The sequence below is a fragment of the Leguminivora glycinivorella genome, chromosome 23 (genome assembly GCF_023078275.1).
Source record: "Leguminivora glycinivorella isolate SPB_JAAS2020 chromosome 23, LegGlyc_1.1, whole genome shotgun sequence".
Taxonomy (NCBI): Eukaryota; Metazoa; Arthropoda; class Insecta; order Lepidoptera; family Tortricidae; genus Leguminivora; species Leguminivora glycinivorella.
The window spans coordinates 8,923,544-8,932,549 of NC_062993.1; positions in this window are offsets into that span (position 1 = coordinate 8,923,544).

Sequence of the window (9,006 nt, forward strand, 5' to 3'; positions counted from 1 at the left end):
TACAGAAGGCTCACTCCTTTGATGTTCACAAAATGCCGCCATTCTAAATTCTTACCTACATTAACAAACGGACCGCAAGCGAGCAGCCAACATTGAATTTTATTGCGCCGCGCGAAGGTCGTCGCCAATGAATAGGCCGCGAACTCGCGGCCGCTGACATGTACTTGTAGCGCGGCGATAGAATCGCGGAGTGAGCCGCCCCTGATGATACTTTAGATACTCGTACCTATAAATCTAGCTGAAATTTCCGCATAACACGTTTCTCCGTCTCTCGTACCTTTTAAAATTCTTTAGTCTGTCTGTATTGTTTTATTTAAGATAAGCGATCACAGGGACATTTTAACTGACTGTCAAACTTAGGTACCGTAGTTCTGTGGAGCGCTGTATATTTATTACTATTTTTTGTTACCTTTGATTGTAATAATTAAATAAATAATTAATAAATAAAAGAGCTGTTTATGTAAGTTTATCTTATAAAGCATACGTGTAAGTTTATCTCCTCGTTCTAGTATTTAACGATTATAGTTTTAATTTGTAAATAGTAGAAAGTGATATCTGATGATTGTTTTCGGTGCCTGCACGTATCAAATGTTTCTTTTTGATCTTGTGGTTGATTGGTAGAGAATGCCTTAAGGCATTAAGTCCACCATTTTGTACCTACTTATTTTTTCTATGTGCAATAAAGTAATAAATAAATAATTAAACTGGGAAGGTATAAAATGAAGTTTATAAGGTTTATGTTAAGTTTGTTGCACGCACGACGTATTCATTATTCTTTATCCTAGCATCTAAGACGCTACACGAAGTACATTTTGTATTCGCGCTCCTAAGCGCGCTTTATTGCACAAAAATGCAGGCTTCCGAGAAATATAATGCAAAATATTCTTGCATAGCTTCGGAAGCTCTTAGGCACAGAACTAAATCAAGATAGAAGGAAAAAGTGTATCTACTTCGCGTGCGAAAAAGTTAAATAGCGAGCAACATTGTTCGCCGCGCAAGTCAGTCTGCTCCCGACCGCTGCCCGCGAGTGACATACAGTGAAAAATACAAAATGGGTCGGTATTCGATAATTAACTGTTCAAACACCACCAATAAAAGCAAGGGTGTTAAACAAAGTGTTTCCTATCATCGGTAAGTACCATTTGTCCTAAAATATTTTTTATTAAATAAAAAACACGATTTTCCTATTTTTATCATCAAAACATTAGCTGACGTACGGCCGTCAAACTAGTTTTCCATTGCGGCTTTAATAGTAGGGGGAAATTAGCTAAAATTACCGCATAATTAATGGAAGGTTTTTTTTAATAGAAATATGTACGTTATAGACCGAAGTTATTTTTCATCAACCCTCCCCACTCCTCCCTCCTCTGCGTCACCCCTCTACCCTCCCTTAAAGTGCCGAAAATGCGGTTTTTCTCGATTTCTGACAAAACTGTTGAAGATACAGAAAAAGCGCGTAGGAACGAAGTAATCCTTAATAAATTTACTACAAATAATTCATTAACACTTTGGTTCTAGCACTTATAGTTTACGCGTGATCCGTCACGAAAGTTGGTCCTTTGCTGCAATTTTCTTTAGTGAATGTTAAGTTTTCGCCCAAAATGCATACGAAATCGTCGAAATTTGTTTGATATAGCTAAAATATTGTAACTCATGACTAAAATAAAATTAAGGGGGAAAAATCATTACCATGGGTGGAATTTCCAATATGTCTTGGAATTCCAGTAACTATTTAAGACGTAATATTTTCACGGTAGTTGTCGCTAGGAGTACCATTGATCTATATAGTATATCTATGACTGGGATGAGCTTTTGGTAGCTGTTGGTAGAGCCCTGGAGTATCAATCCAGTAGCCGTGAGTTCAAGTCCCACCCATGGTAGTGATTTTTCCCCCTGAAATTCATTTTCAGTTTATAATATTTAAGTAATATCAAACAGATTTCGTAAGCAATTTGGGAGAAAAATTAACATTAACTAAAGAAAATTGCAGCAAAGGACCAACTTTCGTGATGGATCACGCGAAACCTATAAGTGCTAGAACCAAAGTGTCAATGAACGATTTGTAGTAAATTTATCAAGGATTACTTTTTTCCTACACGCTTTTTCTGTATCTACAACGGTTTTGTCAGAAATCGCGAAAAGCCGCATTTTCGGCTATTTAAGGGGGGGAAGAGGGGTGACGCAGAGGGGGGAGGGATGGGGAGGGTTGATGAAAAATAACTTCAGCCTGTAATGTACATATCCCAATCGAAAAAAATCTTCCATTAATTATGCCAACATTTTCATACATAACTTTCCAGAAGCAACGGACTATAATTTGACGAGTCCGACTTGGCGTGCGTTTAAAACAAGCGATATAAAAATAGGCTATTCAAACTGTCGAGACAAAGTGAAGGTAGATTTGTTATTTTGTCCGTCGAACTCACGTCGAACTTAAGAATAGTGGTGCACCACGGAACTATATCGTCATGTATGCTGCGATTTCCTTATTCGATTTAAATCGATTTTGCGAAGCCGTGGAAATTATAATTATGTTTTTATATTGTTATGAAACTATACATATAAAGTACGAGTGAAAAGTAAATTTAACTTTAAAATAGGTTACAGTTACGGTATTAACGTTGAATTTGTGGTCGGCAGAAAAACAAATACAAACATAATACGCTCTATATTTATTATGAATAAAAATAACTCTAAAAATGTGTTAATGGTTAATTATATTTATAAATTACTAAAAGTTGTAACAAATAACATGAGGATAATGCTGTGAGTACATGGTCGATTTTCTTAAAAATATTACGAAATATTAACTAGTATTAATACCTACCTACTAAAATCTTTGTTCCTGGCCTTAGGCAAATTATATACCTACTAGTGAATTGTTTGTCATCACACGAATACAGGTATATACTTACTTCATTTCACAACGAAGATGAACATCCGATATTTTTAACTTCGGCGGGCATCCCGCACGCAAACTCCACAATCGATCGAATGGGTTACGCGGCGACAACGTTCCCATCACTAAAGTACACTCGTGACGTCATAGGCTCGACACAAAACGTTACACGCTCGGTTTCGCTGTTAATCGCCGAGCATTTTCCTTCTATCTTGATTTAGTTCTGTGGTGTACTTAGATATTTTAACAAGATAGTATTTTATACAATCGTGATATAATACAAAGCTTTTCAGTCGAGTACCATGCTTAGGCCACGAAACTTGCTGAGTGGCCTAATAGTACGGTACGAGAGTGCAATTATATCACTATTGTATACAATACTTTTTCTATGAGTCATCATTTTCATCATCAATGGACGAAACATATCATCATTCAAGTTAAAATTAATGTTAATAGCGTCGTTCACCGTTGTATCAACATCGAATTACCTAGCAACCAATTGTTTATAATAACCGTCTCTGATTGGTCGATAACGCGATAGAAAAAAAATGTGTTTCAGATGCAGAAAAATTTGCCAGGTATCGCAAATTAGTATAGAAATTGTATGAAGTTCTATTTTTGAAATTATTACAGTTAACTAAAGTTAACTATAATGAGATATTATAGTTGAGTCAGAACTGCCATAGAGTATCAAACACTGAAAAGTTAGCACATAGTTTAGTCTGTGGTGTCCTAATTGACAGATTGAAGTCTACGAGTAGAAAAAGATTTTTTCCCCTCACTAGCTCGGAAACACGTGTTTTGTCCTTTAATACCAGCGGGTAAAAACGCATTTTATCCACTAGTGGGTAAAGTAATTTGACCTTGAATAAAGTCAAATTAACTGCTTTAAAGTTGATAAAAGTAGGTAAATCTAGTAATAAAGTTGATTTACCACCTGTGGAACTACTGAAAGCAATGATAAACGACTTTTTTGCGTTGTAGTTTCCTCGCTATAGTGAGGGGAAAAGTTTTGTGTTACACTCGGGTGCAAATGTATTTTACTTCTCGTGTTTTAAAAAACTCACAAGTTCAGGATTCTATTCATAAATAATGAATAAATTGATGGATTTGATTTTATTTGATGTTTTATAGTTAGTATTTTGTTCGTGTTGGTGTGGTGAAAAAACTCGGTGGCACTTCGCTTCGCTCGTGGTTCAACTATAGAATCCTTTCACTTGTTCGTCTTTCAATTCCACACTCGGCGTTAAAATACAACTTTGCCCCCTTGTATAACAAATAACTATTTCCCCTCACTAGCTTGGAAACACGTGTTTTGTCCTTTAATACCAGCGGGTAAAAACGCATTTTATCCACTAGTGGGTAAAGTAATTTGACCTTGAATAAAGTCAAATTAACTGCTTTAAAATTGATAAAAGTAGGTGAATCTAGTAATTAAGATGATTAACCACCTGTGGAACTACTGGAAGCAGTGATAAACGCATTTTTTTGCGTTGTAGATTCCTCGCTATAGTGAGGGGAAAAGTTTTGTGTTACACTCGGGTGCAAATGTATTTTACTTCTCGTGTGTTAAAAAACTCGCATGTTCAGGATTCTATTCTCGAACCACTCGCGTCGCTCGTGGTTCAACTATAGAATCCTTTCACTTGCTCGTTTTTCAATTCCACACTCGGCGTTAAAATACAACTTTGCCCCCTTGTATAACAAATAACTATTAACATCATGTTTACCCATATTAATGTATGTATGAAACTTTTACTATGGGGCCTAAAGTTTTTTATCATGCAGAAACGTCTGCGAGCGATATTTATATTTTTATTATAAAACCATTAAGTTCCCACCGTTTCTTCTAACCATATCCTATCTCATCATAGTTGTCTTTCAAATTAATTTTATAGATACATTATTTTCATTACATTCACAGAACTAAATCAAGATAGAAGGAAAAAGTGTATCTACTTCGCGTGCGAAAAAGTTAAATAGCGAGCAACATTGTTCGCCGCGCAAGTCAGTCTGCTCCCGACCGCTGCCCGCGAGTGACATACAGTGAAAAATACAAAATGGGTCGGTATTCGATAATTAACTGTTCAAACACCACCAATAAAAGCAAGAGTGTTAAACAAAGTGTTTCCTATCATCGGTAAGTACCATTTGTCCTAAAATATTTTTTATTAAATAAAAAACACGATTTTCCTATTTTTATCATCAAAACATTAGCTGACGTACTGCCGTCAAACTAGTTTTCCATTGCGGCTTTAATTTGACGAGTCCGACTTGGCGTGCGTTTAAAACAAGCGATATAAAAATAGGCTATTCAAACTGTCGAGACAAAGTGAAGGTAGATTTGTTATTGTTGTCCGTCGAACTTAAGAATAGTGGTGCACCACGGAACTATATGGTCATGTATGCTGTGATTTCCTTATTCGATTTAAATCGATTTTGCGAAGCAGTGGAAATTATAATTATGTTTTTATATTGTTATGAAACTATACATATAAAGTACGAGTGAAAAGTAAATTTAACTTTAAAATAGGTTACAGTTACGGTATTAACGTTGAATTTGTGGTCGGCAGAAAAACAAATACAAACATAATACGCTCTATATTTATTATGAATAAAAATAACTCTAAAAATGTGTTAATGGTTAATTATATTTATATATTACTAAAAGTTGTAACAAATAACATGAGGATAATGCTGTGAGTACATGGTCGATTTTCTTAAAAATATTACGAAATATTAACTAGTATTAATACCTACCTACTAAAATCTTTGTTCCTGGCCTTAGGCAAATTATATACCTACTAGTGAATTGTTTGTCATCACACGAATACAGGTATATACTTACTTCATTTCACAACGAAGATGAACATCCGATATTTTTAACTTCGGCGGGCATCCCGCACGCAACCTCCACAATCGATCGAATGGGTTACGCGGCGACAACGTTCCCATCACTAAAGTACACTCGTGACGTCATAGGCTCGACACAAAACGTTACACGCTCAGTTTCGCTGTTAATCGCCGAGCATTTTCCTTCTATCTTGATTTAGTTCTGTGGACCATCACGCGACCGTCGCCCACGCAAGCCACGGTGTAATAGTCGTAACCCATGTCAATCAACTTGGTAGGTACCTACTCACTATGTGTCATAGTGGAAATGAATATTAAGATATTGAAATTCAATTCCAATATTGATAACTGAATTGAATCTTGAAAATTGTGAGGCTTATTATAAAGCACGAAGGGAAAACAAAATTTGCCATCGAGTGAAAAACAAAATATGTATTTCATTTCCGTGGGGGTCGTAGAAGGCGACTATGGGATATGGGTTAAATTGTGGTGTAGGCGAGAGGCTGGCAACCTGTCACTGCAATGCCACAGTTTCGTTTTCTTTTAACCCTTTATTTGCCAAGAGTGGCCCTGAAGCTTTAGTAGTTTCTTGTGCTCTGCCTACCCCTTTATGGGATACAGGCGTGATTATATGTATGTATGTATGTATTTCATCAATTTATTAGACATTTATGACTCAAAATCATTATTTCAATTCAAGATCAATTCTACCAGCCAGCTTAGGACATCAAGTTACTTTGCCCTATTTCAAGAATAAAGAGAGCATAAATACTTAGGTACCTACCTACCCCTTGGTGTGATGAAAATTCGTTTTCACCTATTGGCATAAACTTTACAAAACTTTCGAAAGAAAATTCCCTCATCACCGTGACTAGTAAATCGGGGCGAATTCTTTGCCATCCGCCTGAGGTAAGTGGTAGACCGAGTCGTTTTATGTCGGTGATAAATACGTGACGCTTCTTTCCTATTATTCAGTCATTCCTTTGCTTTCGTTCCTAGTTCATGTCTAGTGCTACCGTATTCAAGACCCGTGTAGCGCTGCTGTTCTCAAAGTGTGAATTTTAGTATTTTTTATCTAGAATAGGTACTTAGAATAAAAAGCGCTGGTGGCCCAGCGGTAAGAGGGTGCGACTTTCAATCCGGAGGTCGCGAGTTCGAACCCCGGCTCGTACCAATGAGTTTTTCGGATCTTATGTGCGAAATGTCATTTGATATTTGCCAGTCGCTTTTCGGTGAAGGAAAACATCGTGAGGGAACCGGACTAATTATATTGAATAGTATTTATTTATTTATTTATTTATTTTTGTTTGGAAGAATTTGGGTTGGAAGGTCAGGTGGCAGTCGCTTTCGTAAAACTAGTGCCAAATCTTGGGATTAGTTGTCAAGGCTCCCATGAGCCGTGGCGAATGCCGGGATAACGCAAGGAGGACGATGATCTAGAATACTTAGGTCTGCGTGCGATACCTACTGTTGTATCGCAAATACTGATGTACCGACGGAAAGTTTCCAAAATTCTGAAATTTTCACATAGGAAAACTTCGGAAACTTTTCATAATTTGTATGGAAAGTTGTATGGGTGGAAACTTTCCATTTCATAAATTTATTCCATTTATTGTTTGATGAATTTTTCAAGAAATTTAAGATTTATTTGGAAAGTTTCAGCTACTGGCAAACCAGCTTCTAATCATTAAAGGGTATTTTTTATATAACATTCCTCAGTTTACTCAGTATTTGAATAGGGTCCCAAATTCTGAAAATGCTCGCCATCACTGACCGATCACATTAAAGAAAACAGAATACAGGAACCAGGATTTGAATGGTTTGATAAACAAGTAGGAACACTTGGAAAGTGCAAAAAAGTCCATAAAAACTGTCCAATAAACTTTCTTCTCCGTAACAGTTTGAGGATGACTGGACGGATGTTTACGCGCTTCGGAACGGGCCATATAAATAAGTAACGGTTTAGAATGAGCGGTCCCTTTGATGTCCCATCTCTACTTATCCGTTTTATGCGCTGAGTAATCGAATTGGATTCTATCCGCACTTAATCTGTGTAAGAGTGTTTTGGAGTCTGTTTTTATTTATATGAAACTCTGAATATTATATTTAATTTTGACCCTTGTGGATTAAGTAAAGGCCCGTTTACACGAAGCGAGAATTTGCAAGCGAGTTGCATTTGATTGGTGAATCGTATGTAACCTCCACAATGTAACTAAAATGGCATAAGGTACAGCGGGGCAAATCTCGACTAGGGGGCAAATGGAACTAGTCCATTTTTTCCATGTTTTACAATGTTTGCATTTTTAATAAATAAATAGTGTCCACTGGTTATATATAGTAGGTGTGTTCAGTGGATACATGTAGAACTCATCATAGAGTGTAATAATGGAAAAAATGGATTAGTTACAATTGCCCCCCAGTAGAGATTTATCCCGCTGTACCTTACAACTAAAAAGTATTCTTTGTAAAATTTATTTCTGAAACTATACTCAGTATTTATAAGACGAATTAATAGGTGGAGGAATGTTGTTCCAACACTTGGTTGCTAGTTATCAGAAACAATCTTTAAACGCAACAGTTTCGTGGGGATGTGCTTCCGAGAGACATCGTCAGGTTGCCGTCCAAAATTAGTCCTAACCCATTGAATAATAAACTTTCAGGCACGCCATTTAAACTTAAGTCCAGGCCAGGCCACGTTGCCAAATGCACAAACGCTCACCATACTTATTATCTTTATTGTAGCAAGCTATCTCTATCGCTCTTCCGTATTGGCGCGACAGAGCCAGACTATGTTTAGATGGGCGTCTAGCGTCAACGATTGTTATTTTAGCTACATACGCCGGCAGGGGTACATAACCCACTTGTAATTTAAAAGAACTACAATTATTTATTTTTCCCCTCACTAGCTCGGAAACACGTGTTTGGTCCTTTAATACCAGCGGGGTAAAAACGCATTTTATCCACTAGTGGGTAAAGTAATTTAACCTTGAATAAAGTCAAATTAACTGCTTTAAAATTGATAAAATTAGGTGAATCTAGTAATAACGATGATTTACCACCTGTGGAAGTACTGGAAGCAGTGATAAACGCATTTTTTGCGTTGTAGTTTCCTCGCTATAGTGAGGGGAAAAGTTTTGTGTTACACTCGGGTGCAAATGTATTTTACTTCTCGTGTGTTAAAAAACTCGCAAGATCAGGATTCTATTCTCGAACCACTCGCTTCGCTCGTGGTTCAACTATGGATTCCCTTCACT